The sequence below is a fragment of the Protopterus annectens genome, chromosome 16.part0, assembly GCF_019279795.1.
Source record: "Protopterus annectens isolate FY-2018-M chromosome 16.part0, PAN1.0, whole genome shotgun sequence".
NCBI lineage: Eukaryota > Metazoa > Chordata > Ceratodontiformes > Protopteridae > Protopterus > Protopterus annectens.
The window spans coordinates 137,914,102-137,938,943 of NC_056750.1; the positions used below are offsets into that span (position 1 = coordinate 137,914,102).

General features: G+C 42.7%; 1 protein-coding gene across 1 annotated transcript in view; it reads left to right on the forward strand.

The window, feature by feature from the left end:
- Positions 1-24,842, forward strand: part of PIP4P1 (phosphatidylinositol-4,5-bisphosphate 4-phosphatase 1) — a 530,596-nt gene that overhangs the window by 306,930 nt on the left and 198,824 nt on the right. The window lies entirely within an intron of this gene.

Here is a 24,842-nt window from a genome sequence, read left to right on the forward strand (position 1 = left end):
AGAAGGGGAGGAGGAAGGGAGCCAATACTCCAACAGTGAAGAGAAGCACATTTACTGTTATGGTAAGATTTTACACAACTGTACTATGTCCTTCCATATCACTGTTGCAGTATTCTTTATCAAGCAAAAGCTCAGGACGAAACTTGGGAGGAGGAAGGCCCAGAAGAGTCCTCACGAAACCCATGGAGGATACTCCTGGCAAAGCAAGTTCTTGCTCTGGAAACATCCAATTTGTAATGCTTAGTGAAGGTATGGACAGAAGTCCAAGTAGCACCCTCAAGGATGGAATTGGTATCCAATCCCTTGAAAAAAGCACCAGAGGAAGCCCCAGCCCTGGAAGAATGAGCCTTTACAGAAGCAGAAAGATTTTTCCATGAAGAGAGTAACAAAAAGAAAAGGTGTTAAGAGATTCATGAGGAAATGGTTTGCTTACGTACAGCCAAACCTAGACACCTGGGATGAAGGAAATAAAGTTGCTCAGACTTGTGAATGGCCTTAGTTTTATATAAATACTACTTGACCTGTCTATGCAAATCCATGGTGTGAAGAACCTTCTCACTAACAGACTGCAGAGAAGGACAAAAGGATAGCAAACTAACAGACTGATTAAGAGACAATATGTTAACTACCTTGGACATAAAAGAAAGATTAGTATGAAGAGACATTTTGTTCCTATGAAAAAAACAAAAAAGCCATAAGAGCCTGGAGTTCAGATACTCTCTTAGCTGAAGTAAGGGCCAAAAGAAGAACAGTCTTCCATGTACAATGTTGTAAGGAATCTGAAGCTGATTAAATTTTCCAAGTACAAAACTGAGATCCCAGGAAGGTGGAACAGGCTTCCTGGGAGGCTTGATATGCAGGATGCCTTTAAGAAATTGCTTAACTTCAAACCTAGAGGCCAGAGAAAGAATTATTGGCAGACAAGCAGCATAGCTGAGAGGTGAGCTTTAACAGATGAATATACTAACCCAGCATAAAGCAATTCACACAAAAAAGACAGGACCAGAGGGATCTCTTCAGAAAGTCGATGTTGGTTACGAGTAAGACACCAAACAGAAAATCTCTTTCATTTGGACACACAGGATTTCCTGGCCTCCTGCAGAACCCTAAACATGTCTTCAGAAAAAAAAGGTGCTGGAAAGGGATCAAAACACTATAATCCACAATCTCAGCTGAAGAGTAGACAAGCAAGGATGGATCAGAGACCCCCTTCCCTGTGTAAGAAGGTCCACCATGTGAGCTAACAAGTGATTGCCCCTGTCTAGGTGTAAAAGAAGAGGAAACCAATGCTGTCTGGTCCAAAAGGGAGTCGCCAACAAAATTTTGGGGGTGTCCTACTCTATCTTGAGCAGGACCCTCAGAATCAGAGGACATGAAGGGAGAGTATAAACAGATGTCCCCTTCCAAGAAAAAGACAGCACATTCACCTTCCACATCAGAAGACTTAGGACTCTGGTGCAAAAAAGAGGAAGCTGTCTGTTCAAAGGGGGAGGCAAAAAGATCTGCCTGAGGAGTATCCCACTGATAGACAATGTCCAAAAACACATTTCTGAGAATCATACATTTATGAGCCTGTGTTTTGGACCTTCTCAAAGAGTCTGCCACTATATTTTGCTCTAAAGGAATGTAAACAGCCTGAAGAGTCACTTAATCAAACTTGAAGAGCTAGTCTGCAAAGAAGGTAGGATCATGCCCCCCCCCCCCGCTTGTTGATGTGCCACATCACTGTGGTATTTCCTGTGAAGATTTTGAGAGGCCCTGGAAGAAAATGGGAATGGAAGGTCTGAAGGGCAAAAAGAAGAGCTCTCATATCCTTGATGCTGATGTGGTCTGATCTATGATGAAGATGCCAGAGACCCTAGACTTTGAGGGAACTGAAACAGGCTCCTGGTCCTGCATCTGAGGCATCTGAATAAAAGTTCCTGAGAGGGGACTTGGGGCTGAAAAGGAAGTCACAGGTTGAGAAACAGCTGATGAATCCACACTGAAGCTCAGTCCGAAGCATGGAAGAAGAGGGACTAGAAAATCTAGTGGATGACAGTGTTGGAGCCATACTGACTTTAGGAACCACTGTAGTTTTCTTATGTGAAGTGTGGCTAGATGTAGCATAGAAATGGTGGAGGCCATGAGTCCTAGCACCCTTAGAAATTCCCTGACTGTAACTGAAAGCAGAGGAAAAAGGGATTGAATAAAGGTGATTAGAGAAAGAGCCTTGGGAGGAGGCAGGGGAGCCAGTATAGGCATGGTCTAGAGCCTGCAAGCAAGAAACACATGATCCTGAGAAGGCACCAGGACTGATTTCTGGAAGTTTATTGTAAACCCCAGGTTTTGTATGAGACCAACAGTATTGCTGGAGGTGCTGAAGCAAGACCTCGGGGGAGGAGGGCTGAATGGGCAGGTCATCCAAATAAGAAAATGTTTGAACCCCTCTCATCCTGCAAAAGGCAATCACAGGAGTGAGGCATTTGGTGAATATCCTTGGGGTAGTAGAAAGGCCAAAAGGCAAAACAGAAAACTGAAAATACAAGGAAGATGCAGAAAAATAAAAAAACTTCCTGAAAAGGCGATGAATTGGGATGTGAAGATAAGCATCCTTGAGGTCCAAGGAGACCAAGAAGGCCTAGGGAAGAAGAAGAGGAAACAGGGCTTGAACGGATAACATTCAAAAGGAAGAGATCCTCAGAAAGGTGTTGAGCTGAGAAAGATCCAGAGTGGGCCTCCAGGTGCCTTCCTTCCTCGGAACCAGAAACTTTCTGAAATAAAACCTCTTCCCTCCTGGGAAGGGAGCACAACTTGAATGGGGCCTTGTGTCAAAATGCCCTGAAGCAGTTCTGGGAAGAAAGGGATCTGTTCTTGAGCAGCTGAGGGATGCCCAGAAAAGGAGGAAGGGATTTCCATACCATGAAGTATCCCTGATGGATGATGGACAGAACCCAAGAGTCTTGAATGACCATTAACCAGTTAGGAAGGGACATGGATAGATGAAGGGATAAGGGAACTTGACTCAAGAAAAATGAAAGCAAACAGTCAGACAGAACTTGACTTGTCTTGAAAAGGAGGCTTCTGAGAAATAGGAGTCTGAGTAGACTTAGCAGGAGAAACCTGTCTAGAAACCTTCTTACCTATGGGAGAAGGGTGAGGCTGTCTTCGAACAAAGGCAGATTTGGATGGATAATTCTTCTGGAATTTAGGGATAGGAGACAAAAATATGCTTCAATTTCTGTAAGACCTTACCCTTATCCAGAAGAGACTTAAGCTCAGCAGCAGCAGAACCAAACATGTTCTTATCGTCAAGAGGAGCACATAAAAATGTAGCCTTAATATCATCAGACAAAGGCAGCAGATGAAAAGAGTAACATCTCAAAACAGAACCAAAGGCAGCAGCCCTAGAGGAGGCATTAGCTGCATCATAACTACATTTAATAGAGTGGCGAGCTACTTGAGAACAGTAAAGAGAGGGGAAAAGGCCTTCACTTCAGAATCAAGGAGGTCTGAGACAGCCTGGAAAGCCTGAGAAAGAATGGCTAAAACATACCTGGTCATATGGGTCTGGTAATTAATAGTGCAAAAGTCCAAAGTGGCAGCAGTATATACTTTTTTGCCTAGCCATTCCATAACTCTACTATCCTTGTCTGAAGGAAGTAGTAGAGGGCAAAAGTTTAGAGGATTTGTCAGAAAAGGCAGACACTACAGAAGGGTCAGCAGAAGGACATTTGTAAAGGAGCTTAAACTCATCAGATACATTGTAACATCTATCAGGTTTCTTAGGGGGCTAGAGGCTGCTGAAAAACTATCTAGGAGGACAGCCAAATGCGTAGGAGACTCCATTTGGAGGAGCTCATAATACCTCTTTTCAATGTCAGAAAGCTGAGAACAGTCCCATTTAAAGTAGTCCATCATGCAAGAAATAGTATCCCCAAAAGAGAGTTCTTCTAAGGGAGAATCTGGGCTAATGGAATCCTCCTCCTCACAGCCATAATCCAAGGGTGAAGGGATCTGAGAGGAATATGCTAAAGACTCTTCCCCAGAATCCAAATTCTCTTCAGAGGAGTCCTACTCTCTAGGCCACTTCACTGGGATAGATGGCCAAGGATGAGCAGGAATAAATACTGTTTGTGGGGGCCTTAAGGCAAATAATGAATTGAAGAATATGTGGGTAAAATCATAGCATTCACACCAAAGATCTTTAGTGGCAGCAGAAACATGTTTTGTTTGTTTTTTTTTGCTTTTCCTTTTCAGGGAGGTCTGCCCTAAATACCCTAGGAGGTTCAGACCCTTGCCTACACTCAACCAACGTAGTGGGAATCTCCTCATGAACAAGTATCTGCTGTATCCTCCTTGACGCTTTAGATATGATTAGCCGAGATTTTCCCTCAGCATCCAGAGTGGGAGTCTGCAGAGCCTCCAAGGACATGCAAGAAGTTGGATCCATGCTGGCCTTCGATAGGGCTGAGGCAGAGTTATCAGACACAATGACCGGGAGATCCTCTGGGCTTTTACCAGCCTTGAGAGACATCTGGGGGTAGGTGGGACAGTCCTGAATCAGACCTTTCTTTGCCTTTTCTTGGCAGGCAGCTGACTTTTTGGATGGGAAGATTCAGCCATAGCACCCTGCACCAACAACTTAAGACGGTTCTCCAGGTAAATGGACAAGGAGGAGGGATAACTACGTAGGGTGTTAGGGACAAACACCAGGCAGAGGGAACACTGTGTATGGTCATGAGAAACACCCAGACAGAAGAGATACTGCTTGTGACAATCCTTATGAGGATTCTGCCTCCAACACTGCCATTTTCCCATTCCAGATGACATGTAAACTCACAAAATCAAAAAGAGAAAAAGAAAAGACACCAAAACAGGGCACATATCTGAAACATGGCTCAGTAACCAGCTCAGGAGGAGGAGTGTTCAGACCAATGATCAATGATGGCATTTAGACTGCTGGTAAAGAAGCTGAGGTATGTATAGCCGTACATCGCCTTTATGCCCTACACCTTGAGCCTGGAGCATACATGTGACATACGACAGCTGTAAAATCCCAAGCCTTTGGTATACTGTCTGGATGTTGGGCTACCCTTAACTGAACAAGACCCAAGAGGAACAGAATTGTCCCTAGGGACAAGGAAGAACATGTGCATCCAGGAGGAGAAAACAGAGAAGAATCCCTCGACCTGGAGGGCAAGAACAGGCAAAAGCAGAGGCGGTAGAAGGGAGGGAATGAATACTGCAACAGTGAAGAGAAGGACATCTACTGTTATGGTAAGATTTTACACAACTGTACTATGTCCTTCCATATCACTGTTGCAGGAGGAAGTAAAATATTCACCAAGGCACCAAAGTTCATTTCAAACAGAATCCACAGGTACTACCAAGGATCGAATACCAGCAGTTTTCTTTGAAAACACAGCTTTATTGAAAATGAACAAAAACCACATACACTCCAGACATTAATGTCTCCTATCTACTACGTTTTCATTTGCAAGTTGCTTCATCAGATGCGGACATACTTGTGAACCATTCCTTTTATACTCCCTCTGCTTGGTGAATTGAGTTAGTTATCCAATAAAGTAAGAATGTTAATTGGCAATTAATACAGAATGCAATAAATATAAAATGTGTGCATATACAACTTTCTCTGAATGAGAAATACATCTACCACCATTAAAAACCATGTTACCTGAATACGTCTGTCTAAAAATTCATGTTTTATGTTAAATTATTCATAAATTAATATAAAATCATATAAAATCATGTACTTTAAAACTTTTAAGCCTTTTTTAAAACAATTGCATGTAAAGTATAGAAAATGGTCTTAAAACTCCCTCTAGTATCCATCTATTAATAACGCTCTGAAATTTGAAAATATGAAAATTTTAGTATGATTATATTTATTTGTACATACGTTGATGCCAATTCACAATGCAATTTTATGTTCAGAGCATTATTAATAGAATGGACACTAGAGGGAGTTTTAAGACCATTTTCTATACTTTACATGCAATCATTTTAAATAAGGCTTAAAGTTTTAAAGTAAATGATTTTATATTAATTTATGAATTATTAACATAAAACATGAATTTTTAGACAGAATATTCAGGTAACATGGTTTTTAATGGTGGTATATGTACTTCTCATTCAGAGAAGGTTGTATATGCACACAGTCACTTTATATTTATTGCATTCTGTATTAATTGCCAATTAACATTCTTATTTTATTGGGTAACTAACTCAATTCACCAAGTAGACCGAGTATAAAAAGAATGGTTCACAAGTCTGTCCGCATCTGTTGAAGCAACTTGCAAATGAAAGCGTAGTAGATAGGAGACGTTAATGCCTGGAGTGTATGTGTTTTTTGTTCATTTTCATTAAAGCTGTGTTTTCAAAGAAAACTGCTGGTATTCGATCCTTGGTGGTACCTGTGGATTCTGTTTACTATCGCAGAAGAGAAAATACAAAAGCTTAAGAGGAGACATAGAAGGAGGATGTCACTGAAGAGCCCACTAGTAACCTGTCCAAGACGACCCTGGCAAAGCCATCTCTAATCCTGGAAATAATATCTAGCATCATGCGTAGTGAAGGTACAAACAGAAGACCATGCATCAGCCTCAAGGATGGAAGTGGTATCCGGCCCCTTGAAAAAGTACCAGAGGAAGCAACAGCTCTGGTAGAATGACCTTTTACTGATTGAAGGAAGACATTTACCATGAAAAGAATCAAAACAATGACTTTAGAAATTGAAGAAGAAGTGGTCTGCTTAGAAACAGCTAAACCCAAAGTCCTAGGCTAAAAGGGAACAAAAAGCTGTTCAGATTTGTGAATAACATTAGTTTTATCCAAATAATATCTGAGCTGTCTATGCAAAGCCAAGGTGTGAAGAACCGCACTGGCAGATTTCAGAGGAGGAAATAAGGAAGGCAAATTAATAGATTAAGGGATAACTCATTGACCACCTTAGGCATAAAATAAGAATCAATATGAACAGACACCCTGTCTCTGTGGAAAACTAAGAAAGGAGGAACAGCCATGACAGCTTGAAGTTTAGACACCCTTTTGGCCAAAGTGAGAGCTAAAAGAACAACAGTGTTTAAGTACAATGTTCTAAGAAAGCTGAAGCAGCAGGTTCCTTTAGTCAATTTATGAACAAAACTGAGGTCTCAGAAAGGTGGAATAGGCTTCCTGAGAGGCCTGATATGAAGGATGCCTTTATGAAACTGATTCACCTCAAATATAGAGCCAAAAGGAGGAGTAAAGGACAGGCAGACTAAAGAATAAGCCAACCCAGCATGGAACAGATCACACAAAAAAGAGTAACCAGAGGAACCTCACTAGATAGGGGATCTTTATGGCAAGACAGGCACCAGTTAGAAAATGTCTTCCATTTGTACAAATATAGTTTCCTCAGTGAACTTACTGGCCTCCTGCAGGATCCAAGGCATGTCTTCAGAAAACAGGTGCCTAAAAGGGATCCACAGCGTCAGCTGAAGTGTGGACAGGTGAGAATGGATATGAGACCCCTTGTCGTATATGAGAAGGTCTACCTGGTTTGATAAATTGTGATGATTGCCCCCAGCCCAGTGAGAGCGAAGAGGGAACCAGTACTGTCATGGCCAAATGGAAATCACTGGCAAGAGTTTGGGAGAGTCCTGTCTGATCTTGTGCAAGACCCTCTGAAGCAGAGGAAGGGGATGAAAGGCATACAAAAACATCCCCTTCCAAGAAAAAGAGAGGGCGTTCATTGTTTTCCAAGCCAGAGGACTTGGGACTCTGAAGGAGATGAGAGAAAGCTTTTCAGAGGGGAGGCAAAAAGATCTACCTAAAGAATACCCCACCAGTGGACAATGTTCAGGAATACATCTCTGTGAAGCATCCTTTCATGAATTTGTGTGCTAGACCTGATCAAAGAGTCTTCCACTAGACTGTGCTCTGAGAGAATGTAAGAGCCTGAAGTGTCACCTGTTACTGAACAGCTAGATGCCAGACCTGAAGACCTAGCCTACAAAGAAGGAAGGACTTTGTACCCCTTCACCTGTTGACATACCATACCTCTGTGCTATCATCTGTGAATTGTTTGAGTGACTTGGGATGAAATGGGGAATAAAAACTTGAAGAGCTAGAAGCAGGGCCCTCATCTCCTTTATATTGCTGCAGTCTGACCTCTGACGCAGAGACCAGAGATCCTGAATCTTGAGAGAGCCGAAGTAGGCCCCCAATCCCCTGTGTAAGAGCTCTTGAGTTGGGGCTGGAGCTGGAAATGGAAGCCCCAGGTTGAGAGAAAGTTGATGAATCCATCACTGAAGCTCAAGGTTGAGGCAAGCAAGGGAGGAAAGGGACTGGATAAGTCCAGGGGTTGTCAGTGCTGAAGACCAAAATAACAAGAGGAAGAGCAAGCCGAATGTTTATTCACATCTAGCGCTTCGGCAATTGTGCCTTCAAGGAGTAAGTACAGTTGTGTACACTTACCATAAATGTAGATGTCTGAGTGTATTCACTGTTGCAGTCATCACATTTGGGTTATCCCTGCCAGGGTAGCCCTTGGCCGGCCCAAATACCAGAGGCGTAGTATTTCTGCGTCAGTTGCTGTCACTTCAGGACTGACGTCAGGGTGTCGGTATTATAAAGTAAGGCAGTCGACGCTATTACATCAGTTTTTCTTGCCCTAACTGTCAGGACCCCCCAAGTGGAAGCCAGGATATGGTGGAAGAATGCCACCAGTAGAGAGTAAATACCAAAACGTCCCTTGCAAGGAGAGAGAGAGAGACATAGAGAGAGAAGAGGGGGATGGAGGGAGGGAAGCCAGGACTGCAACCGTGAATACACTCGAACATCTACATTTATGGTAAGTGTACACAACTGTACTATGTTCTTCTTTTTTCATTGTTGCAGTCATCACATTTGGGTTTATTCCCAAAGCTTGAGAAAAAGGGTGGAGGCAGTCAAGGAGACTAGGGGTTGGCTAGGATGCCCTGCAAGACTGCAGTGGCAAAGCCTGCCCTGGATTTGGAGTAGATAGGCAGGTGGTAATGCTTGGTGAAAGTGTGAATAGATGTCCAGGTGGCAGCCTCCAGCATGTCCCTGGTGGGGACTCCCCTGAGGAAAGCTGCAGAGGTGGAGACTGCTCTGGTAGAGTGAGTCCTGACCCCCTTATGGAGAGGTTTTCCATGTTGCTTGTAACAGAAATGGATGCAGTGTGCTATCCATTTGGAAATGATTTGTTTGGAGATGGCTTTGCCCTCTGTCCCTGCAGCAGAGCTGACCAGTAATTGATCAGTCTTTCTGAATAATTTAGTCTTGTCTAGATAGAATCTGAGCTGTCTGTGCACATCTAGAGAATGCAGGATCCTTTCCCCCTTGTTTTTTGGGTTAGGGAAAAAGGTGGGCAAATGAATGGATTGGTTGATAGCCACACTGGACATCACTTTGGGCATGAAGGATGAGTCAGTCCTGAGGGACACCCTGTCAGCATGGAAGATGATGAAGGGCTCTACAGCCATGAGTGCTTGTAGCTCAGAGACTGCTCTGGCTGAAGTGATGGCCAGAAGAAAAGCTATCTTCCAGGAGAGAAATTTTAACTCTGCTGAAGATGCTGGTTCAAAGGGGGGCAGGGTGAGCTTTTCCAACACAAAGTTTAGGTCCCAAGCTGGGGTAGGTGCTCTTCTAGGTGGCCTCATGTTGCTAGCCCCTCTTAGGAACTGTTTGATCAGAGGGTGTGAGAAAGGGGGGGGGGGGGGCTCAGTGTGGAAATGAGCAGAGATTGCAAAGGCATGAATTTTAATACCGGAAAAGGAGAGACCACTGTGTAGCAGGTCAGCTAGGTAATTCAGGATGAGAGGTAGGGAGGGCTGGGACGTATTGGTTCCCTTAGCCTGAATCTAGGTGCAGAACCTTTTCCATTTGTCAGCATATGACTTTATAGTGCTAGAGCATCTAGCCTCACGTATAACATCTAGAACCTGTTTACTGAGGTTGGCAGATTGATCAGAGGTCAGGGAATAAGCCAGGCTGCCAAAATGAGGGTCTGCATTTGGGGATGCATGAATTCTCCTTCCCTCTGGGTCAGGAGGGTTGGGGTTTGAGGGAGATGCCATGGTGGCAGTGGGGACAGGCTGTGCAGCAGTGGGTACCAGTGCTGGTGAGGCCATTCTGGAGCAATAGGAATTGTCCTTGGTTTTTCCTTCCTTATTTTGAGCAGTACCCTGGTGAAGAGAGGTAGTGGGGGAAATGCATAGACCGAGAGATTGACCCAGGAGAAGGAAAGGGCATCCACTTTCCAAGCCATGCAGTGATGCTCCCTGGTGCAGAACTTGCTGAGCTGATGGTGTGGGAGGAAAAGAGGTTGACCTTCAGGAGTGCCCCATTTCTGAGTTAATAGGGTAAAGGTTCTTTGGGCTGGCTGCCACTCATGTGGGTCCAGATTTCTGCTTAAGTGGTCTGCCAGAGAGTTTAGAGAGCCTGGCAAGAATTGTGCTAACAGGTGGAGTTGCATGGCAGAGGCTGTGTGCCAAAGGGTCATGGCCAGCCTGCATAGAGGGTAGGAGTGAGTCCCTCCCTGCTTGTTGATATACCACATCATAATGGTGTAGTCTGTTTTGATCAGGAGACCCCCTGGGGAGAGAAGGGGTCTGAAAGTTGTCAATGCGTGCTGGACAGCTAACATCTCTTTTTGGTTGATGCGCAGATGGATTTGCTGTGGGCTCCATTGGCCCTGAATGCACCTGCCATCCAGGTGTGCACCCGAGGCATAGTCTGATGCATCTGTGGTGAGGGTCTGGGCTGCAGTGGGTGTAGTCCCTTGCTGTGGTAGCATCCTGCTGCCACCAAAGAAAGTCTTTCCTTAGGCAAGGTATCATTGGTATAAGAGTTTCCAGGTCTTGAGAGTGTTGACAACAAAGTCTTTTTGGGTACTATTGTACTTTCCTCATATGCAGTCTGTCATATGGAATGAGTAGAATGCAAGATGACATGAACCTCAGAGCTTGCAGGATTTTACTTGCAGATAACTGGGCTAGTTGAGAGAAGTAGGCTGTCAGGTAAGTTTGCTTTTCTGGTGTAAGGAATGCCATCTGAGATGCTGTGTCCAGGCTTGCTCCCAGGAATATAATCCTTTGGGTGGGTACTAGTTTGGATTTCATTTCATAGACAGTGTACCCTAGGGAGGTCAGTAGGGACTTTACAAAGGCCAGGTGCTTCAGCAGCTTTTCCTGACTGCCTGAATTAGGCATCCAAGTATGGGTCAATTTGGATATTCCTTTGTCTGCAAAATGCAATGACGAGAGCCAGACATTTTGTGAAAACTCTGAGAGCAGTAGATAAGCCAAAGGGAGGTGCAGAGAACTGAAAGTGCAGAGATCCTGCCCTGAAACACAGATATTTCCTGCATGATTCCCTGATAGGAATGTGGAGGTAGACCTCTTTTAGGTCTAGGGTGGCTAGCCAAGCATTCTTGGACAGCATTGGTAGCAGTTGCTGGAGGGAGAGCACTTTGAATTTTGGTTTCACCAGGAAGGTGTTTAGAATTGATAGATCGAGGATGGGGTGCCAGGTGCCTTTTTTTCTTGGTACCAGAAAAAGTCTGGAATAGAAACCTTGGCCTATCTGTTCTGCAGGAAGGTGCTCTATTGCCCTCATAGAGAGTAGGGAAAAGATGTGCTGTTTCACCTCTGCCCACTAGTTTGGTGGTAGATCTGGGAAACGCTTTGGGGTTGGAAGAGTGTGGAAAGAAAATTTGTATCCCTGGGACACTATGTTGAGGATCCAGTGGTCGTTGGTAAAGGTGACCCAGGTGCATGCATGGAAGGAGAGTTTTCCTCCTAGGGGCAAGTGCAGGTGGGCAGAGGGAGGGGGTGGGGGAGGAGAGTCATTGTGAGTTCTTACCATGAGGGGTGGCTTAGAACTCCCTGGTTTTGAAGTGGAGGAACTCCACTGCTTTGATCTCTGCATTCCCTGTGGCTGCTGTCTGGGGGGTCTGCTTCCCTGGGGTCTGAGCTGAACTGACCTTGTCAGGGCAGGAAAGGATCAGTGCTTGGAGGGGCAATGCCTGCTAAACCTGGGTGGCTGGACCTGTAGGAAATCCTTAACTGTCTGCATTGATTTAGCATTTTCTTCCATCTTTTTTAAGACCTCCTCCGTCTTTGTGCCAAATAAGTTGTCTTTGTGCAAGGGCGCATCCAATAATTTAGATTTGACATGGTCTGTCAAGGGCTGTTCCTTAAGCCAAGCATGCCTTTTAAGGACAGAACCGGTGACTGCTGGCCTGCAAGAAGTTTCTAGGGCATCAAAACCACAGTGTAAGGTGTGCTTAGTTACTTGACTTGCAGAATGCGTTAACTCATGTAACTCTAGATTCTGCACAAGCAGGAAAGGAAGACACTTTTTGTCTGAGGAGTTCCATGGTATGTTGCTGAAATGTTAGCATATGGAACTGACAATTTAGTGCTCTTATAGCAAGAGTAGCAGAGGTGTATACTTTTTTACCCCATCTGTCTAGTGTTCGGGAATCCCTGTCTGAGGGGTTGGGATTCTTAGCAGAGGTTGCTTTAATACCTTTAAGCCCTTGAGAAATTACCTCTGGGTCAGCAGTTGCATTTTTGAAAAGAAATTTGTGCGAGTCAGGGACTCTGTAACACCTGTCAGATTTTCTGGGAGCAGGAGGGAGGGTGTCAGGAGTCAAACTGGATTCCAGGAAAACATCATCCACAACATCCAGGACTGGGGGAATAGCCAGGGGTCTGTGCTGTGGAAGATCTAAGAATTCTCCGAGTCTCTTTTTAGACTGAGGGTAGTCCTGACATTCCCATTGGAAATGCTCCCTTAAGGTATGAAGGGTTTCCCCAAAGGAAAAGTCTTCGGGTGGAGAGATTGAAGGAATGGATTCCTCTGCATCAGAATCCTCATAAGCAGAGAGGGGTTGCATGTCTTCATATTCAGATGCATCGGAGTCATCAGAGTCCTTTTCAGATAAAACTACTGGGGAAAGATCTCTTTTCCTTTTGGAAGGGAAAGCTTGGCTTCCCCTGATCAGCATGATAAGGTCTTCTGCCATTTTAAGCATTTGAGACTGAGGCAAGGAAGCAGGGGCCTGAGATTGGGTCATCGGTTTCTTAGGTGTGGTTCATACCCTGGGCCTTAGAAAGTTGGTAGTTTTCAAAACAACGTTAGATGCAAAAGAAATCGTTGGTTTGTGTCGAGAATCGGTAATGCAAAGTACTTAATTGGAAGCCAGTGCCTGCTCAGCGGCTCCGGACCCATCCAAGGTAGAGACAGCCACAGGATCCTTAGTCAAAGAAGAGTTTTACAGCATACTGGACTCCGAAAGGGTCTCAGTAGTGGCCTGCGAATCCACAGAAGCAGGCATCAGGGGCTGCGAAAGTGCCTCACTGAGGACCGGAGAACTGACGACTAGCTTAACGGAAGTGTCGGTAGGTTTGGATCTGTGCGGTCTGTCTGTGTCTTTATCCTTATGTTTTTTCAGAAGATCTGCTGTTGGGTGGCTTACCAAAGCCATATCAGATTTCGAGGACTGTAAGCGAAAATATCTAGCTACAAAAAGGGCCCGACGACATATAGTTCTGGTGTTAAACAAAGCACAAAAGCGACATCGAGGGATGTTGTGGTCTGGGCCTAAGTGACGCAGTAAGAATGAAAGTCTCAGTGTGGTATTTCCTTTCCACAGGCGAGACAATTGTTAACTTTTTCTAACATCGGTTTGAGCAAGAAAAAAAGGGGTCCCCAATGGGGTACTTTGCTTTAGAAGACTTCAGCTTCAATTCGGAAGATGAAACTCAGGTAGCAGCCGACCAGCACTCGTGCGAACTGCTTCTGCTTTGGGCTCCTTGGCAAGAAAGACTAATGTAATGGCGTTGGCTGCCATATTTTATATTACTGATGACCTGATGTCAATCCTTAAGCGACAGCAACCGACGCAGAAATATTACACCTCTAGTATTCGACCCGGCCGAGGGCTACCCTGGCAGGGATAATCCAAATGTGATGACTGCAACAGTAAAACACGAAGAACATCAAACCCAGAAAATAAATAGTCCATTCAATACAACACTTTGATTAATTAATTAATTAATTAATTAATTAACATACTTCCAATTGTATTCAATATTCAGTCCTCTAGGTGTCAGCATATTATACTTTAAAATATACAATGCTTCTTTATACAATAACTTGTCCTTGAGGGAAGTCAATTTGCCTTTATTTAAAGTAATTTCTTCGAAAACAGAACCTTTCATAAACTTGAATTACTATGGTGATAAACTTTAAAATGCATTGCTAAAGGGCTTTCATTATGCATGTTCTTAATATCCCTAATGTGCTCCTGCAATCTTACCTTGAATGTCCTTTGACTTTCCCCCACATAGTATAAATCACAAGGACACTAAAATATAAATAATCCCCACAGTGTTGCATGAAAATTCTTGAATGGGACTGAAACTTATTCCATTTATTTTAGAAAAGTTCCTAACCACCTAACTGCATACTGAACACTTGCCACATGGTAAGTACCCTTCCTAGGAGGGACTTGGTGGCAAACCTTACTAATAGACATAAATTTGCTACAAACTACAAAATCTGCTATACTATGACCCTTTTTAAAAGGAGTATAAGGTCCATCACTAATTATATTAACCATTTCTCTATCTTTCAAGAGCATAGGCCAGTAATATCTCAACATTTTATCAATTTCTTCACCAAGAACATTAAAAACTGTCACAAAAAAGTTTTTTTTTTTTTACCATAACATTGTTCCCTATTACTATAGATATGGGATGTTCCATGCATAAAAAAGGAAAATCACTGTTATCACAATTTAGTCTTCTAGCCTGCCCTCAAAAGTTAACCACAGTCATATTATTCTGCCTACATATAGCTTTTTGGAGTACATCAAATCACCTTATCTCTGTTATAGCCTTTATCAGTAAACGTTCTCAATTTATTTTGGCAGTGTTGAAGCCACAATGACTAGAGGTACCACTATAGCTTTCTCATATGGATCCTGGCCAGAGGAAGTATGGGAATGGTGGAAGCCATGAACCAGAGGACCCTAAGAAAGTACGTAGCTGTGACTGACTTCAGAGGAAGAAGAGACTGGAAAGAGGTAATAAGAGACAGGGCCTTGGTGGCAGGCAGAGATGCCAGCATGGGGGTGGTCTGGACCCTTCAACCAAGGAAAACATGATCCTGAGAAGGAGTCAGAGCTGATCTTTGAAAGTTTATGGTGAACCATATGCTCTGCAAGAGGGAAAACAGTACACTGGAAATACTGAAGTAGAGCCTCAGGGGAAGAAGCTTGAAACAGCAGTTCATCCAGATAAGGAAAGATATGAACCCCTCTCATCTTGCAAAATTCAATGACAGAAGTGAGGCATTTGGTGATTTGGGGTAGAAGAGAGGCCCAAGGGCAAAACAGGGACCTGAAAATGCAAGGAAGAAACCGAGAAATGCAGATATTTCCTGAAAACAGGATGGATGAAGGTAAGCATCCTTAAAATCCAGAGAGACCAGAAAGGCCTCAGTAAAAGCAGGAGATAAAGTTTGAAGAGACAACTTTTGAAAAGAAGGAAACTTGAGAAAGGAGTTGAGCTAAGAAAATTCCAGAATTGCTCTCCAAGTGTCCTTCCTGGGAACCAAAAACATTCTATAATAAACCCCCCTCCCTACCTGTGCAAGGGCTACAGCTTGAATGGTGGCCTGGATCAGAAAATGAGGCACCTCTGGGAAAAGAGGAAGTTGTTCTCAAGGAGGATGAGTGATGTCCAGAAAGGTATTTCCAAACGATGAAATACCCCTGGCGGATAATGGACAGACAAGAGTCTGCTGTGATCTTTAACCGATTTGGGAAGAAACCAAGTCAAGGGAAAGGGGAAGCAAACTGTCAACTGGAACCTGGCTTGTCTTAAAAAGGAGGTTTCTGGGAAGTAGGGGTCTGTGTAGACTTAGGAGACACAGGTCTAGAACCCTTTTTACCTTTAAGTGGAGGGCAAAACTACCTACAAACAAAATCAGATTTTGAGGAGTAATTCCTCTGAAACTTTGTAATAGGAGAAACAAAAATATGTTTCAGCTCCTGCAAGGCTTTGCCCTTATCCTGGAAAGACTTAAAAAGTTCATCAGCAGCAGCACCAAAAAGATTTTTATTATCCAAAGGAGCATCCAATAGTTTGGCTTCAATGTTATCAGGTAAAGCTTGAAGACAAGGCAAGGAGAAATGCCTCATAACAGAACCAACAGCAGCAGCCTTGGATGAAGTATCAGCTGCATTATGACTGCATTTAAGAGTGGTGGGCAGCTTGGAGGTGGAACTCAACAAGGAAAGAGCAGAAGCCTTCCCCTCAGAGTCAGGAAGATCAGAAATTACCTGAGAAAGGAGTACAAAAACATACCCGGCCATATGAGTCTGGTAGTTAATGGCCCTAAAAGATAAGGTGGCAAAAGTATAAACCTTCATGGCCAGCCTCTCGATGGCTCTATTATCCTTATCTGAAGGAAGTAGCTTGGTAAAGGGCAACAGCTTGGAGGGCTTGTCAGAAGAGACAGACCCTATAGACTGGTATGCAGAAGGGCATTTAATAAAGAAATTTACATTCATTATGCATCTTGTAAAATCTGTCAATTTTTTGGGGAGATGGGGGCTGAGAATCCAGGGCCACAGAACCTGCTGAAAATGTATCTAGGAAGGCAGGCAAAACAGGGGGAACCACCAGAAGGCCTGGGAGACGTCATCTGAAACTTGTGAGAAATCCCACTTAAAGAATTCCATCATAGGGTAATTGTGACCCCAAAAGAGTTCCTCTAAATGGGAATCTGGACTAATAGAATCTTCTTCCTCCGAACCACAGCCCAAGAGGGAAGGGATTTGAGATGAGTAAGATAAAGACTTGTCCCCAGAATTAAGATCCTCTGCCTCATCAGAGGAATCCAGTTCCCTAGGTCTTTTAAGAGAAGTGGAAGACTAGGGAGGAGCAAACACAGACAACCTTTGAGGAGGCTTTTAAAGCCATTAAAGCATTAAACAACCCCCTAAGTAAAATCCTACCATTCTTGTTTAAGATCCTTAACTACAGAGGTGATATCCTTGGTTTTCTTTTTCTTCTTCTGCAGGACATCCACACAAAATACCGTAGAATGGTCAGACCCTTGGTGACGCTCAGTAAGCATAGTAGGGATCTCCTTCCAAACCAAGATCTGCGGAATCTCCCTTAGATATAATTAGCTGAGATTCCCCCTCTCAATATATGGAGCAGACATTTGTAAAGCCTTCAGGGACATGTGAGAAGTTGGATCCTTACCTGCCTCAGACATGGTTGAGGCAGAGGAATCCAAAGCAACTACCGAGCTATCCTCCAGGATATTAGACCTCAGTTTTTTGGCCTTTTTCTTGGCCAAAGGCTGACCCACAGGAAGGGAAGACACAGCCACAGAACCTTGAGCCAACAGCTTAAGATGCTGGTTTTCAAGATAAACAGATATGGAGGAGAGACAACTACATAGGATCTTGGGGGCAAAGGCTAGGCAGACAGAACACTGCATATGGTCATTGGAAGTATGCAAACAGAAGAGACACTAGCACTGGTCTTGACAGTCTTTATGGGGAATCTGCCTCCTACATTGACATTTTCCTTTTCTGGATAGCTGTCATCTGAGAGAGAAAAAAAAAACATTTCAGTGACCACCATAGAAGAAAGACATTCAGACCAATGTTCAGTGATGGCATGGTGGCTGGTGGCAAAGAAGTTCTGAGTATGTGCGTCCATACATCACCTTTATACCCTATGATCTAAGCGGGGAATGTATGTGTACTGTATGGCACCTGTAATTACTAAAAGCTTTTGTATACTGGCCAGACGTTGGACTATCCTTGGCAGGGATCCCTTTTGTTAGGAATACTGCAACAATGATATAGAAGGACATCATCAGTTGTGCTTATCAAATATATAAAGCACATCCTGCGAGCATTCCTTAGTATTGCAGAAAAATTTCCTGAAGAAATCTATGGAACTTTATAAAATTTTAAATTGATTCATCAGTGGCGCAGATATGAAAGTACACCATGACTAAACAAGCAGTATTAGACCAGGAAGTCAGTAGACAGTCCCCAAACAGCCAAGTGGATGAAGATAAAGCTTCAATTTGATGCTGTCCAAAAAGCTTTCAAAGGACTTGGCAGACCTACTGTTAGTCATTTGTTTCAGATGGATCAAATTATCTATGTTGATGGTGTTTCACATGATTTTGAATCACTGAACTAAGTGCAAGGACAACAGCTAGATAAGAACCACAGTTTTCAGCAATAAATGCCAAGCTGATACCATGCAGCAGTGGCGTTGTTGAGGCTCAGTTTGAGATTATACAGCAGAGCAACAGATGAGTAAAGGAGAACAAGTCCCTTGTGACCAGCTGACGCTGTATCAAAATGTTATGGAGAGAGCACAAAACTCTGTCCATTGAAGGGTTTTAACTAGGGTGACAATTAGTAACCGTACAGGGATCAACTTACTTTACTCCTTGCTCAGCAGCTGGCAGTATCAGGATGCCAACAATGTAAAATTATGCTTCAAAGTAGACAAGCTGTACTAGATAGAGAGGGGGCCAAGAGGGAATAGCTATCACAATAAAACCCATACTAAATGTGTGACAGATAAGTTTTATGTCAAAAAGGACTTTTAAAACCAGGGGTAATAAACTGGAAATTTATGTGGTAATGCACCAGAACAAGACTGTTACTGCCTAAAAACAGGAGAGCAGAAAAAAAACAGGAACAACAAAACTTTCTCCTCATTCAGCAGCACACGGTTCCAGTGTGGATAAACAAAACTGTACAGGAAGCTGTTGTACTTTACAAAAAGCAAACACCATTTATTAAAAACAAAAAAAGATTGGGTGCTTTCATCCTGCACAATAAGGACTTCATCAGAATGTTACTGCCTTGCTTAGAAATAACTATTTCCTAGCAATAACAGGACAAATAAAGAAGACAAGGAAATAAAACTAATACTTTCATTTATTACAGCGTATAAGTAACAATGAGGGTAGGCAAAACCCTGACATTTATTTACAAGGATATGGAGTAAACACCCATTTTCAGTAAAATCTGGAGAGAAAAGCTCATTAAAGTGCAGTAAAGGTAAAGATGATGATAAAATAAGACAAAATCAGTTAAATACAATACTTACAATGACATAATTTAAAACAGCATGCATAATAAATATTACTCATTGGTGTCAACTACTAAAAACCTAATATTTGGAAATATAAATTCAGCAAGATGAGGCAACCAAATATACTTATAATTTTAGCCGTGTAAAACAAGTAGAAACATGCCCCATGATAAAGTATTAAAGCAGGAAGATTTACATGTGGAAAGTCACAAACAAAGCTCAAATGAATTAAAATGAAAAAGAAATATGCCAGTAGTACAGACAGAAGTCAAAATAACAAAATCAGCATAGTATTAATCAATACATAGACTAAGTCGGTTATGATTTTATCGGCCTAATAACCGTTTTTCTGGTACACTTCTCTGCTGACTACAGATTTTCTTGACTTGCCCCTTTCTAATTTGTCCTCCTCACTTTCCCACATGTCTGATACCCCTGCATAGGCTCAAGTGGGGTTATGGATTGCTATGTACCACAGAGCGAAACTGACAAGCCAGGGCTGTCATACTGTAGCTGAGGAGCGTATTTTTGTTATGCCCTAATTTCTCTCGAGTAAATTAGGAAATGCTGTAGGATGGTGTGCACATGAACTCTGAAAAAATATCTTACCACCTCTGCTTGTGATGTATCCTCAAATGCCTTACTTGTCCTATTGCACTGCTGACACTTTAGTAACCAATTGTTGGTATCAACTGGGGACATGCCCAGGTAAACTCCCTCTCTCTCCTCACTGAGACAGGTGAGCAGATGTAAACTATGTAAACCCTGACACTGATGATCTGCTTTCAGTCAGCTTTTTCAAAACCCAGGCCACTAGTTATGCCAAGGTTAACGGGGGTCATAGAGCTTCCTCTCTGTACGCCATGAAACTAATGTGACTGAAGACATTTTATAAGGAAAACCAACACTGAACCAGCTAAATGTTCTGCCCAGGTAAAGGCTTGGAGCAGATCTCTGAATGGTGGGCATCATTTAACTCTTCTAAGAATGCTGTGCCCAAAGCAAAGCTTAGCCTTATCCCAGAGACTACACAGTCAGAACTCCAAGCTGCAAAGTGTAGTGATTAACAAGCAGATGACAGCCAGGAAAGTGACAAAAATAGATGCAAATAGCCTGATCATAGTGAACAGGTGTGCAACAGTCAAAGGACAAAAAGGTTAGACCAGCAAATCTAAACTAGACAAAAGTCTCCCAAGCAAAGATGCAGGAACATCAGGACTATCTGATGTGAAGAGGCACATTCCACCAGCAGCCAAAGAAGGTAAATCCAGAATTCTTGACATCCAGTAGCTAGACATCCCTCCAAACAGTCGATCAAAAAACAAAAGCACACCAAAATGTGCCAGCACAAAATAACAAAAAAAGCTGGCTGTACAGAAGCTGTGCACACACACGAGTGTATTACTATACACCGAAAACACTCACACTGACACATAACTATGCATGCACAAGCAAACTTCTGTTCAATTCACCACCTACTAATTATATATACAAACTCTGAGATCGCATGACGCTGAGTAAGAGCATATTCCGTAATCCCTGGAACTGTTTGATCTCTGACACCTGCTGACCAGCTGCTTAGTCGATTAGTTAAAATTGACCTCTATTTTGTCAACACATCAACAGCTGTGCAAGATCAGACAATCCCTGGGGATTGTGTGATCTCAAAGATGGAATAATTAATTAATGGGGGGACACAGGGGAGCTTGTGCCCAGTATCAACAAAAACAGTTTTGTAACTTGCATGGTGAAAAGAATAGCCTCAGAAGATGTACAGAAGAGTGTCAACTTAGCAGTCAGTCAACGGCTGCCATACCTATCCATCTTTACACATTATATATAGAGCTATGTTAGATTATTAAAGTTCCTAAACTGTGAAAGTCATATGATCGAGACCATATGCTTGAAGTTTCGGAACTTCAAACATTTAAAATAAACTAAATAAAATTCTGTTTTAATTGTTTTTGCAGGGGGGCTTAACCCCCTGCACCCCCCAATAATTAAATATACCAACTCCAAGATTGCACCACGGAAAAGGGTAAATTTCCTGTTCAGTGCTGTACCGCAATCTCCACTCAGAACATTTGAAGTTTCAAAATTTCAATCATATGGTCCTGAGATTAGATATAGATATGTAGGTCTCAAAATTTCAATTATATGGTCCTGAGATTACATATAGATATGCAGAGATATAGGTCCTTTTGGAAAATCTTTGTTTTACCATTTCTGTTCTTCAGAACCTGGGGTTCATAATGAACTTCAAATGGTCTTCCCTGGCTTGTTCTCTGGATTATGTCTTTCTGGGTTGCAGGATTCAGACGGTGCCAGTGCTGGCATCTCTGCCTCCTCCAAAGGCCTTAACTCTCATTTTTTTACTTTCAAACTCTTCTTCCCCTGGTCTCCATTACAGCCAGGAGTTTCTGAGAACTCTGGGTTTCTTAGCTTTCACCATTCTGATGCTCCTTTTGGCCAAACTCCACATGAAGTTCCAGTGGTTTCTGGTCAATGTGACTTCAACATGCACATCCTCTAGACTTTACAGTTCCTCTTCTCCCGTGTCTCAAGAAGGAACTTCTATGGTGGAGTCAGCAGTTGTCGCTGAATCCAGGGCTCCCTTTTCATCCTCCTCTTCCTTCTCTGGATTTGTTCACAGATGCTTCAGATGTGGGATGGGGAGCAACATTTGGCTTCCTGAAGGTTCAGGGAGTGTGGTCACCTTGTCAGCAGAAGGAGCACATTAACACCAAAGAAATGAGCTCTTATACTGGTTCTTCAGGCCTTTCATCCTCTTTTCTCTCTGGGGCCTCTCAAGGCAGTCACAGACAATACCACAGTTATGTGGTTTATCAACAAACGGGTGAAAAGATCTTACATTTTCTGCTGGCTGGCACTTGTGGTATGGGATCTGGCTGTCATGTGACTCTTCAAGTGGTTTATATTCCTTCAGATCAGAGCATTGTAGCAGACACTCTGAGCAGGTCCTTCACTCAGTCCCACGAATGGATGCTTCACAGGGATGTGTTTCTGGACACTGTTCACCAGTGGGGTACTCCTCAAGTAGATCCTTTTGCCCCTCCCTGAACAAACAACTTTCGTTGTTTTGTGCCAGAGGCCCAGGTCCTCTGGTGTGGAAAGTGGACCCACTCTCATTTTCTTGGATGAGGATGTTTCTTTATGCATTCCCTCTCCTTCTTCTCATTCCAAAGGTCCTGTTCAAGATTCAACAAGATGCTCCCAAAGTCTTGTTGGTGACTCTCTTTTGGCTTAAACAGCACTGGCTCCCTCTACTTTTGCATATAGCCAAGGGCAGTCATCACAAGTTACCTCACAGGGTGGATCTACTCACACAAGACAAAGGATCACTCATCCATCCCCACCTGCCCACGCTTCAACTGACATTGTGGGCGACAGGGTTTTGATTCCTCATAGACACCTTTTTTCTGAGGATGTGCTGCAGGAGGCCAAGAAATCTACTACTAGGAAATCCTACTTATCTAAATGGAAGAGGTTTTCTATTTAGTGTCTTTCTCATGACCTGGACCCACTTACTCTGGATGTTCCTTTGGCTCCCCCTTATTTGTGTGAGTTGCTCAATGAAAAAACAAACAAACGGAGCCAGCAAACAGTGATCAATTATTCTGTATTAAATTATTAGCATCAAAGTAGGAAATAAATCATACCGGTTTCGGCTGGTAAATTACACAGCCTTCATCAGTGTAACAAAAAACACAATAATTCCTACTACTTAAATATGTGGGGATACATTCTCATTGGTAGAAACATTAAAGATGCTCATTAAGTCCTGGAGGGAAAAGCCCACCCAGCTTAATAATCCACTTTTTTTCTTTTCTATTTAAAATCTCATGCCATCCAATTTTGCTTCTACGATCACCCTGAATCACATCTATAATAACAAATAAAAATAATGCTGATGGGTGTGACAACTGGTGTTTATACAATGCATTTGTAAGCTTTTTCTGTTTAATATTACTATAATGTTCAGAGATACGTAGCCTTAAACATCTGGAAGTTTGCCCAATGTAAAATGCACCACATTTGCATGTGGCCATGTAAATGGCCCAATCAGTACTGCAATTGCATAACATATTAATATCAAAGACCTTTGCACAATTGCGACTTGAAAATTCCTTTGTACTACATATATATTTACAGTTTACACAATGTCCGCAAGGGAAACAACCATACAGACTATGTCCAGAAATAGTAGTTTGTATTATGTTCCTACCTCTCGTATCACTGATTTTATAATGGTTGAAATAAGATTTCAGGTTTTTGCCATTTCTATATGAAAACATACATTTTTGGGGAATAGTCCTGGCAACATCTGGATCACTCTGCAAAATATTCCAATGACGCTGTACAATATTGACAAAACCAATAGTATTCCTCCCATATGTTGTTGTGAGTCTGAGTGGTTTGGATGGTGCATCATCCTTCAACCTATCCTTATATTGAAGTAACTGATGCCGCTCCATGCCTTGTACCTGCCTCATAGCATTTGCTACGACCCCTGCCTTGTAACCTCTTTGCTTAAACCTATGTCTAAGGTCCTCCGAATTTTTATGATATGTAGAATGTTGTGAACATATCCGTTTTGTCCTGATGAATTGAGATTTCGGGATGTTATTGGCTATGTGCGGAGCATGGAAACTAGAAGCATGTAACAATGAATTGTACTGGGGGAATTTCCTATAAGTCTCACTCTCAAGCGTGCCATCAGGGAGTTTCCGTACAACAACATCCAAAAAGATCATCCTATGGGCATCATGCTGTTCCGTGAACCCAATGCCCCATTCATTGTTATTCAAATACTCCACAAAAGCCAACAACCTAGACTCATCACCTCTCCACACTAGCCAGATATCATCAAGATATCGTCTCCAACAATCCATATCTGAAAGAAAAATATTTCTGGTGGAATCATAAATTAACTTGGTTTCGACATAGGCCATGAAAAGATCAGCGTATATGGGGGCAAAAGAAGCCCCCATAGCCGTGCCCTTGATTTGCCAATAACAATCATCTTTATAATAGAAAACATTGCAAGTCAGGACATATCTAGCCATGTCTACCAAGAATTCATTAAATGTTGGATCATATAAACCTGAATATTCCAACCAATAGGCCAAGGCCCGTAGTCCAGCTTGGTGTGGAATGTTGGTATATAGGGCACATACGTCAAGCGTACATAAATACCAATCTTCTTCCAACTGAGCATCAGATATGATTTGTAGAAAACTTGTAGTATCATTCAATCTAGATCGGAGAAAGCCTAACAGAGGTTTAAGATGTTTAGTCAAAAACAAAGACAGGGGTTCAGTTAGATATTTCCTTCCAGACACAATGGGTCTCCCCGGTGGATGTGTCAAATTTTTATGCACCTTAGGAAGGAAATAAATGTATTGAGGGCTACATTCCTTGATTGTAAGTTGAAATAAAGTTTCTTTGGAAATTACACCCCTGTCCAAGGCATTTTTAAGGAAAAGCTCAATGCACTTACCAAACCTATGTACAGGGTCATTGGACATATGATTATAATATCTAGTGTCAGATAGTTGTCTAAGGGCCTCACTATTATAATCTCCCCAATTCTGTACTACAACTGCCCCACCCTTGTCTGCTGCTGAAATCACAATTTGTTTGTTCTTCTGAAGTTCC